This window comes from Perna viridis, chromosome 2 (genome assembly GCF_037379345.1).
Source record: "Perna viridis isolate PV_CMFRI_1.1 ecotype Kerala chromosome 2, ASM3737934v1, whole genome shotgun sequence".
In the NCBI taxonomy this organism is placed as follows: Eukaryota; Metazoa; Mollusca; class Bivalvia; order Mytilida; family Mytilidae; genus Perna; species Perna viridis.
The window spans coordinates 20,017,993-20,040,574 of NC_142446.1; the positions used below are offsets into that span (position 1 = coordinate 20,017,993).

General features: G+C 33.6%; 1 long non-coding RNA gene across 1 annotated transcript; it reads right to left on the reverse strand.

Annotated features, from left to right (window-relative positions):
• Positions 1-16,146: 16,146 nt before the first annotated feature.
• Positions 16,147-17,666, reverse strand: LOC148623980 (uncharacterized). Its single transcript, XR_015919588.1, has 2 exons — positions 17,222-17,666; positions 16,147-16,299 (listed from the first exon to the last, which is right to left on the reverse strand). It is a non-coding gene; the product is annotated as an uncharacterized LOC148623980 (long non-coding RNA).
• Between the last annotated feature and the right edge of the window lie 4,916 nt (positions 17,667-22,582).

A 22,582-nucleotide genomic window follows, 5' to 3' on the forward strand; every position in this document is an offset into this window, starting at 1 on the left:
ATTTCCTCAACACTAAAAATAACCTTAAATTTCTTCTTGAAACATTTGCCAGAATTGTAGTCATACTCGAAAAAAACTAATTTTATCCACTAGGTGGCGCTAAAAAAATAGTTAGATTTCACTAGAATCTCTTTTAACAATTTTGACGCGAAGCGGAGTTAGAGTAATGGTAAAATAAAATCAAACAGTTTAACTATAATTTTAAAATCGGATCGATTAAATTCTGGACAGACTCAGGCTACAAACCACTAATGTCACTTCCCACAGGCTTCAATGTTAATTTCACTGAGTTCAATGAGTTATGGAGCTTCTACCTTAAGTTTAACCTGAAGAAGACTATTCATCACCTAAAAGCTTCATGTGTACACTAATAGCCCTGAAAATATTATGTTGAGTTAACTACCTTGCAGTGGCACCGGCTCCTAGAAGACAATGAGCTTAAAATACAATGGGAATTCCCCTACATTTCACAAAAAGGGATCATCATGCAGAACTCATAAAAAAGTATTTAATTCAGTAAGTTACAGTGACCATTTTATGTAGAAATAAAGAAAATATAATTCCCTGCCAAACATAAGCTCACTTGTGCACATTTGATATGCATTTTTTTTCCACAGCAACATAACACATGTGCACCAGTGCACTAAAACTTGTGTAGGACTATTTTTGCGTACGTTCTAAAAGTTTTTGGTTTTATTAGTGGTATGCAACCAAAACCGCATAGTGCCTTTGAGGCTTTTCTTTTGTGTAAGGAGTTCCGATTGTCAATTATGGGCACATGACTTTCTTCCTTCAAAGATAAGGATTATGAAGATATCATAACGTTCCAATTTTTAAAAAATATTTGTCGATTGATTAATTGAAAAGCAATTTAGATACACTACCTTTGATTCTCGATATCAACTATCACGAATTAATGATGTTTGTGAGCACGAATTTCGTGTGCATGACTTAGTATTTTATTCACACATTTTAAAATTAAGTCGCACGACTTAATGGCATTTACATTGTATTCCGTGGGCACGACTTAGATTTTCCTGTGAACGAAAATCAAATCAACATCTCCAGATTTCTTACGCCTTCTGAATGAAATTCGCAAACTGCTCAATGAGCAAGTGTTTAGCGCCAAACTTCCATCTTCCATTTCGGCGTGAATATACCGGTGGTGATTAAATAGCATTTGCATATTATCGTGTCATAATTTGTAAATCAGTGGTCATATCGGTACAAAGAATAATTTACAAAAAGCAGTCATTACGCATTGTTTCAGAAGAAACTGAGTATTTTTCAACTAAGGACTGATATCTGAAAAAAAGTAGGTAAGCGACCTTTTGAGGCGCATTCCTCATATCCTGTTACTCAGATATTTATGGAGTTCAAGGAAATCAGAGCAGTTGTTATACTTGTTCTTGCATAGCGAATTAATTGTGAAATATAAACACCATGTGCAGGAGATGGAGGTATATTTCTGCACAGGTAAGGAAAATTTATAATTGAAAACTAAAGCCATCTTTTTTTCCAAAATCTTAGTACTGAAATGACCACTGATGTCGAATTCGAGATGTAAATACAAAAAGATGCTGGGTAAGCTGTTTCTTAATCTCCTTTATCTAAAGCCTTCATGGATTGAAGGTAACCATTTTGTTCATGGACCATACATCATCAATATATCTGTATGTGAAATTAAAATATTTCGCATCTTATATATTTTTATTCTGAGCGAGATTCTGTAGAAACTCAGTTTCGTATGATTAAAAAAACAAGTCGACTGGGAGTGGGGCACAATAAGTGACCATTGGAATGCCAACTTGTTGCTGAAAAAAAAAGGGTTCCTCTAAATGCGAAAAATAATTATGTTGTCAATGTGGAAATCACGCATGCTACAATCTTGCTTTTCCGTGTAGCACACTTTACATTTCTGAGATGATTTAGAAAAATATGGTGAAATTTTGGAAACTTCCTCTTCATGATGAAGAATATTGCTGATGTTAATAGCATATTTTCCTTTATTGGAAAATGATTTATGGATACAAATTTAGTTCTCATCGTGAAGATGCTCAGATTGAAAATTTTGAAAGACGAAAGTGAGCCATATCAGATGTAATGCTAGACAATCTGTATTTCATAGAAAAATTGTTGAGTGCAAAATCTCTTAGATCTTTCAGAAGGACGACTGGTTTTTCAGTACGTGAAAAAGTTCTTTGTATCTTAGCTGCATTCCATCCGTGCATAAGTTTTTTGAAGGATTTACATTTGGTGTAGTGGCATATCAAAATTGTAATGTGCTCATGTATAATGTTCCAGGCAGATCGGAATAAAAATATACGCGTATTATTATCGTTGTTATCATTACTTACTAGTGATTGGTTTCAAAAATCGATGTTTATAATCGGACAAATGTTTTCTGAAAAGAAGTTAACTGTGAAATAATCTTATTAATCAGCTACAACATTGAGATGATTAAATCGTCAGTAATACATAGAAACTCAATACAAATTTCTGCTCAAAGTTTCATTAAAACCAATAATTTCAGCATACTCATCGGATTTCCTAAGAAGTGTTTGCTATTTAGAAGCATATAAAAGGTAACCATGCCAATATCATACATATCCATCAATTTCATTGATTTTGTCACAGCATTAGAATCGTTTTAATTGGATATTAGACAGTTTTATTAGAATGTATATGAAGTGAAACAAGGGAAGGACAATTAGATGATACTCAAAAGTGCATTAACACTTCAAATTCTACATCCTTCCGGATTACATGTTTTGAATTGGTTTCAAATAACTGACATGACTGTGATCAGACTATCGGTCTTTTTTTACAGGTACTACAAAAAAAGCATAGTATTACATTAAGATATATTTCTCATGTATATAACCCACGTGTATTTGTTATCGTATAATGTTCCAATTATTGAACTATATACAAATGTAACATCCCTGAATACCAATTCTCCATATAAGAATAACTTCCTTTACAATTTTCTTCGAAGTACTTAATGCTGTCAAAACACACTGGGTTTCATTAAAAAAAATTAGAATTTTCTCAAATCTTCAATTACAAGTGATCTGATTGGTCTCAACTTAGTTGATGAAGGATTTGGGGGAAATGGTGTGACGTCATGACATGATTCCATTGGTTTGTTTTTTAGTTTAGTTTTGTTTTGTTTTTGTTTTTGTTTTTTTGTTTCTTTTTTTTTTTCATCCGTATTTTTATAAATACGGATCAATTCTCGTTTTCTAATTATTTTTGTTACTTCTTATTATAATTGTATACATGTACTTAAAATATTTTGATGAAAACAGTTTAAATACTTGTACTTTATTGTTAAAAAAATAACATAGGCAGGTGGAAGTGTCTACTATTTCGTTTGCCTAAGGAGCGCCTCACCGAAAAAAATGACTTTTTATCATGCTAGAAAAGAAATAAATGCTAGGTGCCGGGTTTTATGCTTATTTTAACATGGGTTGGCACTATATTTGTCAAGATTTTACACCTGAAATTATGGCTACTTTCAATCTAAAAAATTGCATATCTGATCCTACTAGGTATGGAGCACTACCGTCTATTAGATCCAGCTATAGCCTCGGATTAATAAACGTGAAAATTTCAGAACTTATTGAAGTTAATAGAATTTTAGTGACCATCAACCTCCGATTTCTTAATAAATGTTAGAAATTCTTCTACTATTGCTACATTCATTTTGTTTGTAAGATCTTGATGCCCATTTAAAAGAATACTACTTTCTATTTCCATGGGTAGGCAATTCAGTTTATGAATATGACCGTTTCGGATATTGTAAAACGGACATACAAAGGAGAAATGATGTGTATCCTCGGTTTTAGCTCCACAATTTCATCCTGGGCTTGACGCTATCTTAAATTTAGCAAGATCTCCATTTAGAAACGAAGCCGAACAACGGAATTGCGAGAGTAATATGTTAAGTTTTAGTGGGCCATGGGAATAATAAGAATGTGTAGTTGCTTTTGAAGATGTGTCTTTCAGTGCTGCCTTAAATTTTGAAAGAATCGAGATCGCGAACGGGCGGGTCGAGTTTATTCCATGCTTTATTAGCTCACCTATACAAAGACCATGTGAGCTATTGCCATCACTTGGCGTCCGTCGTCGTCGCTAACAATTTTTCAAAACTTTTCTCCTCTGACACTACTTAACCAATTGAAACCACACTTAGTATGAATGTTCCTTGGGGTATCTTGCATAGAACTGATGTGGCAATTTTGTATTCGTGGAAAAACATGGCCACCGTTACTAAAATAGAACATAGTGGTCGGAGAGTAGTTTTTCGCATATATCTCCAAAATCCTTAGGTTTAGCGAAATACTTTTATTGCTGAAATGGTCCTTATTATAAAGCCTACAAAAGTTCTCAGGGATCAAAGTTGTGAGACGACTACTTGTTAGAGTTATTGCCCTTTAAAGGTGACATTTTTTACAGGTTGCAGTCAATATCTTGAAAACAATGATTATTGCCCTTTAAAGGTGAATTATTTTAGCAATTTTCAGCCAATAACTTGACAACCATGATAGATAGAATGAAACTTTCAGTTGATGATAAATTCTACTGAAGTCTTCATTGAGTCAAAATTGTCAGCCAGCTCCATTGCTAGAGTTATTGCCCTTGAAAGACAAAAATTAACCAGCTGAGCGATTCAAGCTCCTGTGGCCTATCCCATTACCTTTCTCAAAGAGCCAATTAACGAAATAAGACGATAATTTGATGGTAATTCAATATCCCCCTTTTGTCAATAAAGCCATGTCGGTGGCTGAAATTGACCTAGGCATCACATGAAATCTTGGTTCGTTGTAAAGCAGATATCATATTTTACAGTAGCACTCACAAACATCCACGATCAAGTTTCTATGCACAGACCATAGTCAATGGAGAAGAGTAAAACGTGAAATGGAAATGATTAAAAATAAAATTCATAGTTTATCCAAACCAGAATGCAGAAGAAAATGTTGCATCTTTCTTTTTATTTAGAAGTCCGTATTATAAGTTATAAACACTACTTGATGACTTCATCGGACTGTTTGATTGTGTGGTGACAGTTGAACAGACCCATGCCATCCCATGCGTATTAATTTCTCAAGTGACCTTGGGAGAAAAGTTGCTGAATTTGAAGGGAACACCATTCGGGAAACAGTTTTACTAATTTTGGAAAGGTGGGTAACTTCACAAAGCACCCCCTATTGTAGACATCTTTCTTTCTTCAGAGACCCTGATTTGCGAAAAAGGTTTTATTATCTAAAGTTTTATTCTGCATCTGTGGCCCCCGTTAAATAGTACCTTTGCGTCACCCTTAACAAGGTGGGCATCATGTCAAATTTTGATACACTCCTTGAGACGTTTAGGCTTCCCGCACGCACAATACCTAAAAGCACGCTAAACGCTCACTAAACTCTCACTAAACGCTCACTAAACTCTCACTAAACGCATTAATAGTAATCTATCATCTGTTATTTGATACTATTGAAAAAAAAGTATGTGCAATTTCGTTTTTTTGGAAAGAGAACATCAACTTAAATTCATATGCTATAATTTGAAGTATATGAATCATTTTAGTCATTTCATATTTTAAGTCAGATTTAATTTTTTAAAATATTGTAATTATTGAAAACTTTTTGAATTAGTAATGTGCAATAATTGTTGATTGATTATTGGAGTTTAACGCCAGAGCAGCAATATTTCAGCTATAGTCAGGCGATGAACATGAAATGGATGATAAAATGAACATGAAATGATGATGATGAAATGAAAAAAAAAAATGGGACAAAAGAACAACAAGGTCTACAAACTTGATTACCACTAGAGAAAGGGAAGGATGGGCAGGCTCGGGCAATTTAGCCTCCTGTGGCGGAGCGCAAAAGTTCCTACTCCTAGCGAATACCACAGCAGGGTTCTTTAACGTGCAAGGAACGTGGCATCTTTCCCAACACGGCGCACAACTATGGTTTGTGGTCAGGTTTTCCGTATTATAGTCTGACAATCCCAGCATGTAACACGCCAGGGGCACCCCATTCCACCACCTGCCGCACACAACCCAGTTGCTCTGTGGGCAAGCGCCCTAGTCCCCGGCTAGGGTTCTGAGCACTATTTAGTTGCATTTTACGACAAGCTTAGCGCTGCCCCAGGCCTAGTCTTTTGACACCCGGACCTGCACGGAGCTACAATAATTGTAGTCTCCATTGTACTGTAATGAGCAATTGTTGAGAAAAATGTGACGAAAATTTGAACTAGTAAAATCAGATAAAAAAAATGGCAAAGTCATCGGTAAACAGAAAGTTTGTTGAGGATTTTTTTTCCAAAAATAGATCCCACTACATGGCATAACTTCATGAAGAATAGGTTAAAATTTCAAGCAGTTGTGATGAGTAGTTGCTGAGAAAAGTGTTACAAAAATACATTTTCAAAAATGACAAAGTCTTCGGTAAACACAAAGTTGTTGTCGATTTTTTCGAATACGAATACCACCAAATGGCATGCCTACGGGCAGAATGTCTTAGAATTTTAAGCCGCTGTGATGAGTAGTTACTAAGAAAACTGTGACGGAAAAAAGCGTTACGGAAACACGGAAATACGGACAAAGGTAAAACTGTATACCCCTCTCCTACGGAAATTATTTTTTCCTATTTTAATATTATAAATCCATTTTTATACATTGTAATTTGAAGTGTGAATAGAGCAAACTAAGAGAGCCTTCATTGACTCAGTACTTCAGTACTTTGATTAATTATAGGCATAACATGACCCACCAAACAGTTAGATATCTGTGCATTTCAAGAGACTTATTAAATATTAAAGGAAGGGAATTTGCTATAACCTCGGAGATATTTTACGCAGACGATGACTTATCTTGTCTGGTCCTGTAGCCTTATTTAGATTTAGTATTTTAATTACATCTAATATTTCACTTTCTAATATGATAAAGTGGTTTAATGCATAATTCGATTTTAGATCGAATTCAGGCAGAGGGCAGTTTCCGTCATCAAAGGACGAAATTAATGAAAAATATTCGTTCAGCAGATTACACTTTTCGGTATCATCATAAAACGAGCGGATTTCAATGGGTTACACTCGAGTATTGAAAACTTTTATTGGGAAAATCACTTTCACACTTTAGATGTAGACCTTATGACTGATGAATTCAATAGTAAATATCTCCGTCTTGCTAAGGATTATATCCCAGGAAAATCGGTTATTGTGAGACCAAGTGATAAGTCCTGGTTTATTTAACACAGAAATTCGAAAAGAGCTTAGCATTGGCGATCGTTTGCACAAAAGATTAAAAAACAAAGTACTCATGTACTGAATCAATTTATATCGATCGTTTGAATTTTTAAGCCTCGAATATTCGTAAAATTGCAAAAATAGTGTATAAAATGAAAAGTTCAGGAATCGAATTCAAACGTATTTTAACACAAGCTTATTGTTGTAAATGGTTATTATTGAACTCTTTGATTTATTTTTTTTTTAAATTCACAATTCTGATTACGAAGGACATTTAGAAAAAGAAAACCCGCACACATCAAAATTTATGATGCATCGTAGCAGTGCGCCAGTTTGTGTAATAATTGGGTTCGATATCGGTTTCCATTGAACACCCAGATGAATGAAGACAAAATTCTCCGACATACTGCATAATTGAATTAAAGCGTGTCATACTACTATTTCAATTGCATGAGTACAGATGGTTCAGGAGTGATTTCATTACGAAGGGCACCCTTTACCTTAACTCTTAAAATATCAACATACTTCATGTGTCTTCTATGTAAGAACTATACGGTGAAAGAAACCATATGCAGAAATCACTACTTTCGTTTTGAAATTCAGCCATATCGAGGGCCTAGGTTTTTTGTTCAGAATTATTTTACCCTACACTGAAAAAAAAAACAGAAACTGACGTTTGAGACTACTGCTGTTTTATTCAATTTTCAGTAGATACAAAGTTTGTACACCTCTAATAAACTATAAGAAAGATACAGTGCAATATTGGGACTACTTCGTGTCATTCCGAACTACTTTCTTATATATGGAGGCGACAGTGGTACTACGCCACTAACTACTAGTTGGCCATTTATCGACCTCCAAGCTGAAACCATTCATCATTGAAATAAATCGTTCTAAGATACACGTCTCTCTCAATTAACTACATTTCTCAGTTGATACGGTTTATAGCTCAAGTGATAAAAGTTATTCATAGACACCTATGTGTCATGTAAAAGCGCTTCGTTTCGGGTACTTAGTTCCAGAGACACGTACATTAACACGAACGTCAAAGTCCTAGAATGTAATTTCAACAATTATGTCTGGCGCCTACAGCTCTATTATCATAACACACGGCCAAAATATCCAAATAGAATGATTATTACAAAAAGCAATATCACCAGACCAAAGACTGACTCCATTTCCGAGAAATGCTTTTTCGAAATTCATATGTCATCGTCTAAGCAAAGTTTTATTTTTATTTGTCATTTCCAGGCTTCCGATTGAGATGCCATGAGGCGGTTACCGTAATAAAAATACACGATACAGTTGGTGATAGATCAGGATGGTTTCGAGGGTCATGCCACCATTTTATTAAATAATTGGGCAAAAAATGAGCGGCAAATAATAGCCTGCAATTTCTTTCTTTATATAAGTGAACGACTAGTTAATTCAAGTAAATACATAGCAATAAACATGCATTGGTCAGAATTTAGAGGTCAGCTATTTTTAATTGGATCGTTGTTAATACAAATGAATTTAATCAGTAAATTAAATTCGCAGTAAAAGTTGTTTATTGGGTTTGCTTGTTGTCCTAAATTACAAAGAATTCAATTTGCTATATTAAAATTACCTATAAAGTGGACCTAATTATCTGCATTTGTACCATAATGGAGTAAGGTTCTGGCGACTGCTACATCAATTCTGATCTTCGATCTAAATTGATAAAAAGAGTAAAGATAGAAATCTTAGATCAAAGTAAGAAAAAACAAAATCAATAACATGAATCACTCGCAGACAATATTATATCAATGCAAATGACCTTTTTGATAAAGAAAAGTAAGAAAATTTTGAAATCATACTGGAGTCTTGTAGCTCCAAGGCAAAAGTGATTAATCAAATTATAGACTTATTTCCTTACTTATATAGCTGTATTGGAAAGGTGTTCGAGCGAGTTGTCTTCAAACATATATAATTATTTACTTTGTAGCACATTACTGCACAAGTAGTGCACCAATTAATAGACATTCATCACAATATCTCTACAGCTTTCGAGAGACAATAGGTAATGTGAAATATGTTCTGTGATATTTCAAAGGCCTTTGACATTGTTTGGCACAAAGGATTAATAACAAGGCTAAAAGCATATGTATGGCAAGCCGCTGTGGAATTTATTACCTATTTATTAGTATCAATAAATCATTTATTGATATCAATAAATGAATTATTGATATTAAGGATAAATTATTGATATTAAATGAATTATTGATATTAAGGATAAATTACTGATATCAATAAATTGTCATTTATTGATGTCAATAAATATAACATTTTCAAACGTTTATAAATAAATATTGATATCAATAAATGATTTATCAACACGTTAATAAATATTTATTAACATGTTATTAAATCCTTTATTGATATCGATAAATAGATGAGTTATTAACGTGTTGATAAAGAGGGTGCCACTATAGGTGGTTTAATCGTGGTCAGAAAAGTGTTTGTAATTGCTTATTTTATTGGATATTGCCCAGCATGCATAATCTGGAATAAGATTTTTAAACACGTGAACTAATATTTATTAACATGTTAATAATTCGTTTAATTTATTGATATCAATAAATGATTTAACAACATGTTAATAAATATTTATCAACAACTAATTCATCTATTTATTGATATTTATAAATCATTTATGCACATGTTGATAAATATTCATAAACATGTTATTAAATATTTATTAACACGTTGAAAAATATTCATTAAAATGTTATTTTTAAAAATATTTATTGATATCAGTAAATGGGGAATAAATTCCACAACGGCTTGCCATACATATGAGGTATAAGGAAATTTAATTAAATGGCTAGAAAATTACATAGAGCATCAAAGGATGTGTACTACAAGCGTCGGTTTTAGGACCTTAATTATTTTTGCTCTTAGACTATATCAGTGATACATCCGATAACTGTTTAAGTTTAACGCGTTCATTTGCTTCTGATACGTCGCTTTCTTATTCGTCTAGAATTGTAGGCAACATAGAAACACAACTAAACACAGATTGGGACCATACTTTTCGCGTGTCCAAAAAATGGCTATGAAACTTTGATCCTCAAAAGACAGAGTACATGTTTTTCACGTCAATGTGCACTATTAATAAGCCAACAAATGTTAATTTTTAACATTTCAATTGTGTAGTTCTAATTGTAAATGGTCAACTCATGTACAAAATGTAGTAGGAAATGCGTCCGTACAAATATTTGTTTAAAGAAAATTCAAGTTTACATTAAAAGGGCAAAACCTGAAAAAAGATGTACTGTACTTATATAGTTCCGTTACTTGAATATACTTGTGAATTAAGGGATGGGTGTAATATACAAAATTTCAATAAAATTAAACAGATACATCAGGAAGCAGCTAGAATAGTTACAGCATTACCTAAATTTTCTGGTATAGACTACTTATGCTTTGAACATGGTTTGGAACCTTAACATTCAAGAAGACGAAGGAGAAAGGTTTACTTTACACATATCTATATGATTGAGAATTTTTTAGAGGTAATGACGAATAAAGTTTACGAAGAAACTTCGGTTATAGGACTCCTTTGACTTCAACATCTTTTATAAGTGCCCTCAAAGCAAATGTTATTGATTTATATCCAAAACTCTGTTAGAAATCGTTTTTTTAACATAATTCACACAAGACTTCGCCATCGATCGAGTTAATTTCGTAAATGACCCTTATGCTTGTAGGTGGGTAAATGAAGACGCTATTCATTATTTTTTGAGTGCTATATTGCTATCCGATTGTATATATGTACATATTTTTGTTGGTGTATGTAAACTGTATGTAATTTTCGAAGAGGACCTCTGTAAGTTGTGATAAATGCTGTCCTATCATGTGCTGAATTTTAGCAATAAAATATGTTAAATCATATAATGGAAAACAAATAGTTTTGAAATGAGAATTAAATCTGGCGTGTCTTGAATCGCGAAGTTCAAAGTTTAAAGACATGTACAAGTTCTTTAAATACGAGTTAATATATGCGTGTTTCATATTATACGTCATAATGCGCAAAAATGATGGCGAGGGACCTGGGATTTTAATGAGTTTTTTTTTTTATCGCGCAAGCCCGAAAATATTTTCTTCAGCTACAGCTAGCCGTAGTTAAAATTGAAAATCTACATTGTGAATTAATGGAGGAAGTATTGAATAACATTTTTTTTACTGTTCGTAGCTGAGTAAAAATATTTTTTTGCTCAAATTTGAAATAATCTCATTTTTTTTCAAAAGCTGGTTATAAGATGGTCCAAATATGGGCTTTGCTTCGATGATTTTTTCTGAATTCATGATAAAACATTTATTTTACAACTGTATATCTGCTGACAATGCTACATATGTTGCTGTCTCTTGTCATTGTACCTTCTCAACTGGTATCGTTCCTTAATTTAAGAAGGTAGACCTATGGAAAGTGTCATAACTCTTGAAATCAGTGATATATTTGTATCATATTCAATTTCACCAAAGCCTATCAAGCTTTCATTTGAAAGAGAATGAAATCAGTCCAAGTTACTTTGATGCTTACGTGAGATTTCTGAATACAAACGTTAGAATGATTTGTAAGAGTTGTGTCCCTTACCCTAGGTCTACCTACTTGATCTACTTCGGTTATTTCTTTCTCGCCTTCTTTGAAAAAAAATCTCCTGCGTTTTGCGTGTTATCGAACTCTGTTTATAAAATTTAATTTGATATCTGTTTAAGAATTTAACGTCTGTTTTTGTCTGTTTTCGCTTTAGATGTCTGTTTGTGGTTTTTTAAAACGTCTGTTTACAACTTTTATGTCTGTTTTAACGTCTGTTTCTAAAATTTTGTTCATTTTTCCCCGAATGGCTGCCCATATGGTCCAAAATATTACCACTGACCCTAACGGATTTCTGTATACTAGATATTTCAAATACAAACTATGGTGAATATCAGGGGAAAAAATGTTATATTGTTCAAGATATTCTCAGACTGTTTTGTTACTAATTGTAACAGTTTTCAGAAAATGAAGGTACTAAACATACACACAAGTTTACTCATCGGCTTATTTTCAATATATATTTTTGAAAAGCAACTTGTGGTGTTTTCTCAGGGTGTTTTAACTAAATAAAAAGCCAGATTTTGTTCACAAAAAAAATGTTAATAATTCCGATGATTAAAATTTATAGTGCTTAAAAGCTTTTCATTTGTTGTTCTTGCTTTTGATAAAAAGATGAAGTGACAAAAACATTACCATGCCCCAGTGCTCATGATATGACCTTTGTATTCAGGCTGCCGTTGCGAATGACTGAAATCTACAATATCACCAAGCTAAAGATCGACGGTAAATGACACTTAACAATTAACTATTTCTTTCTAATATCCGATGCCGTCACTTGTTGATCATGACAACAATCCTTTCCTGTATAGCTGTGATTTATGAACTGGGAAAATATATCTAACGGTTGTTGTGCAATTGCTTGAATTCAATTTATAATGAGACTATTGAATTCTATCTTTGTTGTTACATGTAGATGACATTGATGGGTGTAGTCAATGTTCCGATTCGATGGACAGATAAGTTTGGATATTTGTTGTGATCTAAATATATATATATATATATATATTTCTTAAATGTGTTTATAATACAGAGTGTTGCTTATAAAAACTATGAATAAATTAGCTGGAAGTAAATATTATGTCGTTGATAAAAAGTTCAAACAATTCATGGACCCGTTTGAAAATAGATATCTAACACATTCTTTCAAAATACACAAGAAGTAACACTATTAAACAATTGCTGTTCAATTCTTCTACAACCGAGATCGTTCGTGTGTTCAAACACTCTTCTATGCATTACCGTAACTGTTGAGTTCTTATCATGCTATTACACGTCATGTCCAATAATCCATCGTTGTACTTAAATCTTATAATCGCTTTAGCTTTCATGATATAATTATTTCACCTTGCCGTGCAACCTGGGTATTGTACATGGTAAATATTGGGAAGTTTTTACACTCGTTTTCGGTATAATTAGAATCCAGCTTAATAGGATTAAAGATATAGATCTTCAATTCTAATTTAAGTACTCCAGTATAACTAACAGAAGTAAGTGGCATGAAAGTCAGGCAAAACTGTGAATAGACGTCAGTTAATGGGATTGCAATTGATTTAATCAAATTCTTTTCCTTTATTAAAGAATCTGCGACAGAATAGTGTTTCCTTAAAAGTAAATAATACATCAACCCACGTTTAATTCTTACCTACACTACTGGCAATTATCTCAATGTGTCGTCTCGTACAGTATACTATTAGTATGAAACAGACAACAGCTATTTAGTTTCATCACATTTCGACAAACTTTATTGGGACCAAACTGTCGGTCTCAACAAAATTTGGCGGGAAAAAATTAACATTGAGTGTTAGTCCTACTTGACCTTGGAAGACAAAGTCCTGCTTTTATTATCCATATACATTTGGCTTGTAATCTTACAGGTATTTCCCCACATTGTTTTTATTTATATACAAAGGAAATTCCGATAAAGGCAATTTCAACTAATACAATTTAGTGTGAACTTTATTATTGAAGGAACGTTTCTTATTTTTTCAATAGGTTATACGAAGTAACATGGTTTGCGGCAGTTTACACTTATAAAAAATGTAAACTGGCCAAAACCAGGTTATTGAGTTTAAACTGATCCAAAAATTTTAAACATGACTTGTAACTTAATTTCCAATATTAAAGGTACAAATACAAAAACTTCAAATATCAAGATTTGGCTCGTCATTTTAACTCTTACTATGCCAAAGAGTCTATAACTAGGCTTTTCATACTCCCGTATTCTGCCAAAAGCCTATATATAGGCTTAGCAACTGTTGTCTACCCATTCAGCAAGTTGATTGCTCTGCAATAATGTCATTGACATCACAGTTCTGAGTGTGATGATGCGTGGGGTGCTTCACAGGGTAGACTGTACATATTAAAACAACGCCAAAAATTCCTTTGTACAAAATAATTTGCATTACTCAAAGGGAAACAACAAATTATTTATTTGCAGTCATATATCCACCAACGGCTAAGAAACTCCAGTTTTCGAAAAATAAAGTAATACCAATAGCCATAGTCGATAAAATTCAAATGACACAACATCAAACCACAAATTGGTAACCAATGATCGCAAAGTTAAGGGTGAAATCAGACCCTATAAAGATGGGCACACTTCTCTGTAACGGAAGGAAAGAAGGTATAAACTGCAACCAATGATTATAAAAAAAAAGATACCAGCCACAAAACAATAACCTAAGAGCGATTTGTTCTGTCATCATTGGTCCAAAAAGACCGGTCGAACTAAATTAAGTGAGTCTACGCCAGTCTGTACTAAACCAACATTTGGTTATATATTAGATTACATTCCACGAATCCAGTGGCCCTTTTCACAAAAAAATCGTAAGAGTAAAATTAGTCGTAAGTTATGACGTCACAATACTTTTATTTACTATGACGTCATAACTTACGAATTTTTGTTAAAAGGACCACTGGATCTAAGGTACGGAAACAACTTTTATTATCATTAATTTTTTTTTTGGTTGGGTGTAAACACTTCGAAAAAATATTTTGACTCATAGTAAAATCCTGAGAATGGTTTTTAGCACTGATACCACATAATTACCACACGTGCCATTTGAAAAGGTATAGAAACCCCATAAATCTACTTAGCGGGTAGATATACAGAAAAATAAACAGATGCGGAATAAAAAATAGAGGTTTTGGAAATCGACACACTAGTGCCTTCTTGTGTAAGAATATATATATATATAGCTTTAGAAGAGTGCTGTGCTTGTAACCAGCCGGGTTTACTGTGATGGATAAACCTAACTTGACCTACTAGTTTACGTTAGGAGACGATAAATGAATTGTTGATTTAATTCAAAACAAGAGCAATGAACCGTCCTTTAATTAGTTCCGTATTATATTGGTTAGACGTTAAGAAATACTACTTTTCTCAATAGCACTTTAATCGATCATTATGAAATAACAAATTACAATGACATAATTACTGTATATCCAGAGTTGTATACCATTCCTGACATACAGTACACGGTTCAAATATCCACAGACAAAAATAATTCACATTAAACGTTAAGTACAATAAATATTTGCCGGTGTAAAAACTGACATTCGACATTTTGTGCATGATATAGTCATAAAACTAAAGAAGCAGATATCTAATGAATAAATAACAGATTCTGACGCAAAGCATAAACTTAACAAAAAATGTTAAAAGAGATCTATGACAAGTGTTTACCCTGTGTTTTAATCTGGCAAGTGTGCTGAGCGTTTTAAGTATAGCCAAATTATCTTCGAAGATCAGCAAAGTATAATATATGAATTGTACTTCTCTATAAAAATAATAAGATAAATCATGACATAAAATATCATGATCTATGTTGAAATCAAATAATTTGTGGACATGTCTAGGGCTGGAGAAGAGTATCTCCTCCTTGAAATACTTTCGGTTAAGTCTTCTTCTTTAAAAGACACACATTTTCGTAGCTTTGACGGTTCTTTTGTTTTTGGAAGTCTGTATGAACACTTTACGTCACCTTTAGTATCTTCGGATACGGTAGATTCGGTTCCCGACGAATGAACTGAGATTGACCGAGTCGTATTAAATCCCGATTTGAGTATAGACCTTACTTCCGATTGTTTATCCTCAGATGTACCAGTCACGTCTGAGTCCGTTTTGTTTGTTCCCAAAGAAAACCGACGGTTTGAAATTGAATTTTTGCTGCTCCTCACGTGATTGATAATTGGTTTAGAAGATACAATATCAACACTATATCTTCTACCACGGCTAACCAGACAAGTGTCTCTTGCTTTAGGTTTGGTCGTAATTCCATCATTTTGCTTCAAGATTCTGGGTTTCGAAATCTTAGGTACAGTTTCCATGAATACCGTGTTGCTGATATTCCCAAAATTATGATTCGTTCTCATTATGGTACATATGTATATTCCACATTCAACTTAAGCATTTCAACACTGGCCTGAAATAGATAAATAGGTTAAAAATTTACTGATTCATAAACTTAACTGAAAATTAGAGAGTGTGATGATGTGTTAAATTACATTCGTATTCATGTGAATTCATTGTTCGTTTTCGTTCTAGTGAACCAACATTCATATTGTGCAACTATTGGTAAATAAAGAACAATTTCAATTCAAATGAATCAAAATCGTTGGCTTATTATTATTATTATTATTATTATTATTATTATTATTATTATTATATTTGCAATGCATAAACATGTATACCCACACGCGAGCCTGACCGGAACGAATCGCACAGTAAGATTTTGAAGGCTATCAACTAAAATTGAAATATTAAGCATTATTTTCTTCTGAAAATCACTTCAAGGTAAACACAGAGGAATCGTTAACCACCGAAAGGGCTAACTTGGTACAGACATTTTCGAAGGAAATGTGGGTTAAATCAGGTTTTATTGCGCGCTAAATCTCCCCTTCCTTTACGGTTACTTTTTTCCGGTATATTACAACACAAGTGTTTTGTTTTGTTTGTTGGGGTTTAACGTCCGAGCAGCAATATTTCAACACAAGTGGACTGCATAAATTGTATGTCAAGTTATAATAAAGCAGAATGAGAAAAAAAAACGTACGATTAAAGTACGTAGTGATATTATTTAGCGATCGACGCGATCAAAACTATATAATTTTAAAGAAAAACGAAATACCTGACTCTCATATTTATGAAAAGGGGAAACTGTCAGCCACACTGTTTGGGGAAAATATTTTGACCCTCCCTGAAATGAGTACCAGGAGGTCATAATCCCCCATCATTCTATCATTTTTTTCTTATTAAGATAGCCGTTAAACAATTTATGCTTGCAATAATGATAAATTAGGCAAGTAAATATCGTTTTAAAAATGTCGAGTTTCTCATTAACTTACCTTGTTCAAGTCTACTCCACCTTGTAATGACTGAATGTTGGCGAATCGAAGTTGTCTCCGTATTTTGTTATGTCACGCATCAAGTTGCCATTCAAATTAATCACTTGCATATGAAATCTGTACATTGTTGATGTTTAAATATTCATGGATATATTCAGGTATATTTGTGATCGGATTAGCTATACCCAATACACACTATAGGCGGTGTTTATGTTAAAATAATTACCTTTAGCCTCAAAAGGTCGTAAAGCATGGTGAAATCCATTATAGATGTATTTAAAGTACTTCAGTGGTGCGACAAAAGCTAAGATACCATTCACTTGAAAGTTTCATAAGCTATCACCGTTTCTTTTGAATCATTTTAAATGGTCAACCAACACGTCAGAATATCTTTATACTAACAGCGCTTGGTAAATGTGACTGATAAAATATATATACATATTAATCATACCTTTAAACTTTACCATGATTTGTATTTTACGTGTTTGACGGGCTTCCAAACACCGACTTAATACCAAATCGGTTTGCATGTCTGTGTAATAATGTGTCGGAATGGAAAATCAGATACACAGGGCTTTAAATGTCACTGCTTGATAGGTTTATAATAGGAACAATAGTGACAAAAACGAAAATTAGAATTAGTTGGCAATTGAAAGTCGTTAATTGAAATCACGAGTAAGACAATATATCACGGTTCAAGTAAAACGTTCTGATTAATTACACCAGTGTTGTGGATAATTCAATTTAACACCACCTTTGTAATTTGATACACTTCTAAATTAGCTAGGAGAATTTGTTAATTTGAACCCGAAAAAATTAGTTAGTCTGAAAAATTTTCCTGACCTTGAAAAGACCTTGCAAGAAAGGTAAATAAAAAAGACCGAAATGCCGATGAAAATTTTGGATATAAGGAGGGTAAATCGATAGACAAAAACGCGTACGAAAACATAACAAAGTCATGTGCTCCGAAATGGTGAGTTTCGTTGTTCGTGCGGGTAATAACACAGCAAAAACTCCAAAGAACTGTTCGATAATCATATAACTACCAGTTACACAGACCCATCGTTTTCTGTACGTGATTGACTACAATCGTACACAGAGACCCATCGTTTTCTGTACGTGATTTACAAAAATCGTACAAATTAATGATAATGAATGAGTTATATGTAAGATGGTCGACAAAGAGGACCAAGAAATCCTGACAATTTATAGATCGTCAGGCAACGCCAACAAAATATTGTATAGATCTTCAAGCAACGCAAACAAAATAGTGTATGGATCGTCAAAGAACTCAGACTGTATACTGTTTGGATCGCATTAGAACCTTGTAATTTAACAATTTACTATATTACTCATCAAGCAACGCAAACAAAATAGTGAATGGATCGTCAAAAAACTCAGACGGATGGGTATTACGTTTGTATCGCCATAGAACCCTTGCAATTTAGTGTATGAATAGTACTACATGCATCGTCAAGGAACCGAAACGATATACTGTACGATTTGTCAATGAACCCAGACGATCTATTGTTTGGATTGGCAAATGATATATTGATCGTCATGGAACAGAGTCGATGTACTGTATAGATTGCTCGTGGATCTTGACTTTGTACTGTATGGGTCGCCAAAGAACCCAGATGGTAATTAAACTGTATAGATTATCAGCAGCGCTCTCTCAAGACTCATTACAGATACAGACGAGAATTTAAACAAGTAACTCTTGAATTAGATGTATTTTCTACATATATAGACATGAAAACAATCTCATGAAAAACATTAACCTCTAAATCACAAAAACAATAACACGGCCATTAGGATTTATATCTTCAAGTGTTTACATATGGAATTATTAGTTTGAAAATCATATCTAAACCTTGTTTCAAATTTGCTCACTTGAGTTCTTTACATTATATTAATATTACTTAAAAATCGATATATAAAGTTCAAGAAGAGACTACAATGAAATTGCAAACATCCATTTCAAAGAGCTACTTTCAATGGCGGATAACTGGCAGGAATTTTTTTTCATGGGGAGGTAATTGGAGGAAAATGTTTTATAGAAATGTAATGGGAATTTTAGTTTTTTGATATTAAAAGAATACGTTGAGCAAATTTTCTCTTTGCAATATGAAAGAATGTCACTTAAGTGCTATGTATATAAATAGGGAGGAAGAGACAATGAACGGATTTGATAAAAGGGCTAAGGATGAGTGCCTGAGGGACATAGTAGGATGTCAAAGGATAAAGTAACCGAAGTTTGGTAAAAACAAACCCCGAAACCGGATAGTTACACTATACTTAATTCAGATTCACCACCACAACTGCCCCTTTTCAATATATCTTCAATTTTAGATTGCATTTCCTTTATAACGGAGAAGCTATTCATGCGCGAGGGTAGTGAATGGACATTCGTGCACACCGAACAACTAGAAATCAATGTAAATACAAGTAAATTCAAATAGTCCATAGACCACCCGCAGCCCGCAAAACAAAACCACTGTTCTAATGTGAGAAATGATGATAAGAGATGTTTCCAATGGGCGGTGTTAGCAGCGTGTCATCAAGACGAGGTTGATAATAGCTATAGATACTGTCTGAATTAAAAGAAAAAATGTGAAGATGTGCTTAAATTCATTGAATCCAAACCCCGGTTTCACCCAAGACAACTGCAAACTTGTATTTGAAAGACAGAATCCAAGCATCAACGGCAACTTTTATTAATATGAGAACAGCGGGATGGAGAAGACGAGAGAAGTTGTGACCAAGCTGTTTGTGCAATAGAGAGTACAGGAGATCTCTAAAATCGAGAGACAAGAAACCACTGTTAATGGTTAATGACGGATGAAAACAAAAAGAAAGCAGTTGCAGTGAGCATGCATTGCAATCTTGAAACGTATGGGAGTTCTAAGTAAGCCTATAACTGTCAGTGCAACATCAGTTTTCATATATCATGATTTAGCTATACATTACCATGCCGAATGTTGTATTAACAAACAAAGGCCAAAATAAAATTGTTTAGTCTCAAAGACGCATTACTCCAATATTTATTTTCGTACGTAGATATAGAAAATTATAGTGGTTATAGGACCTATACTGCTACCACACTTTCCAAAAAAGAAATACTAGTTGTTGAAAACCATAAACCCGTTCTATCCTCATTTGGTCTCTCTACAAAAGACGATGATGTGATGTTCCCTCCATGTATTGGAGTACATACAAACAACGCTTCATAGCTGGTTCTGCAAAATGTACCACCAAGCCTTTTTCGAAATTAATTACTACGATGAATTTTCATCCTTATTGTCAACTTCCTTTTTATATGTTGCAATATCCTTTCAGAACCAGCGCATACAGTGTTCATATCACAACTCGTACGTTATACCAGAGCTTGCCATAACTTCTTGGTATTTTTGTACCGTGCTCGACTTACAAAAATTAGGCGTCTAGCGTCGGGTTATGTTGCTACAAGAGTAAAATCATCACAACAAAAGTTTAATGGTCGTCTTCATGAGCTCATGGATCGTTATAGTGTATCCATCTGCATCACGAGAATGGATTTGTTCACGTTTCATAGTTTTCCTTACCCTTTCCATCTACCCCTGACGTTATTTTTGAAGAACAACACGACATGTGTTTCTAGAAAAACAGAGTACGCTTACCCTACCGGTTCTTCTGGCTCCAAGTTCGCAGTTTTTAGTGACGTCCGGGTAGCTCATTATATTTTGTTTCTTTGTATATGTAATTTTATTTATTTCACGTTCATTGTTGTGTTTGTCTATTTTACCTGTATTGTTTTTATCCCGGATTATACTTTATTGCTTACCGTTTGAATCTTGGTTCTCTTGGTTACTCATACTCTAGAGAAACGATCACTTATTGGCAATTTTCGTGGTGCAGCAAACTAGCACTGTAATTTCTAACTCCTAAGACATACCCATTGTATTTTACAGTTTGAGTAAATATGATTGCCCATCAATTCGTTTTGGAATTATAATTGATTAGGTAAAGTAGATTGATGGGAGATGAGATTCCGGGCTCGAATAGGCTAATGCCAAATTCCCTAGAAGCAGGCTTTGTCAAGAATTCAACGAATGATAAACTCAAACCGGAGAAAAAAAAATTCGGTGGTGAACCTGACTAAATAATGATAAGGAACTGGATATAAAGAATTTAGGGATATTTGCTTTGAACTTTTATAACTCCTGGTGTTATAAGTTACATGTAAATAATCTATCAACAACTAAAATTGCACAGGTTTAACTATGCTTTATATTACATTTTGAAATAAAACAATGTCGCTCATTGTCATTGAATACAAAATGTCTTTGAACTTAACAGAAGATAGTGCAGTTTGTTCTTTGAAAGCTAGGAGTATTTAAACACTGAAATCCGATTGTTTTACGAAGTTGACGTCGAGTCTGGATTATAGACACCTGATCTGACCATGTTTTGAATGTTGTCTAACTCGGACAATTTCGGTGCTGAACTGTCTTATCCTAGAAGCATTCATATTTATGTGAATAATCTCATTGATTACACACCATTTCTTTAATATGATCAGAGACCTGTCAGAGAGTCTCTGCTTTTTTCCAACATACTTGTCCTTCAACTAGAAGAACGGCTGATGTCTTAAAAAAACACGAACATCTTACCCTTCCAGAGCACATGGTTCTTAGTGGTTCGTGCTGTTGGGTTTAGACTCTGTAAGAGCTTGGATATGCCTGGGACTGTAATTTTCATATCATCCATTACAAAATAAGTTGGTTCATCTGTCATGTAGTTTTGACCATCGAATTCAGATTCTGAAATATTACTTGGTGTTGAGAAGACGGATTCAAATTGGCTATCCAATTCATCAGATTTGTTTATCTTCTGTAATTAGCGGGCAATTTTTCTTCAGTGATATAACTCTCACAAAATATGTTTTCTTACACTTAATATAAGACCATTTTTTTATTGTTGTTTTTTTTCATGGTGGAGAAACCTCCTGGAGCTGTCCTTTTTATATATATATAAAAAAAGCTATCTCCTTGTCATGCTCCTCTAGCAGATAAATTAATAGATGTACAGGAGTGTAGGAACATCCTCTGGGTCATAGTTGGATGTCAAATCTTTAAAATAGTTATTGCTCGTACAAATAAATGTAAGTTTTAGATTAACAACCGAATCTTAGCGTGCGTCGTCTTCGTGTCATCGTCAAGGTGATTTTTTTTTTTTAAATAATTGACTGACAATCAACTTTTGTTATCATTGGTGGATGAATTTTCCTTTTCTATGTGTGGTCTTCATTTGCATATTGCTGCTTCGGTTATTTGGACGAAATAAAGTACTTGTTTTATAACTGGTATCGCATGCAATAAG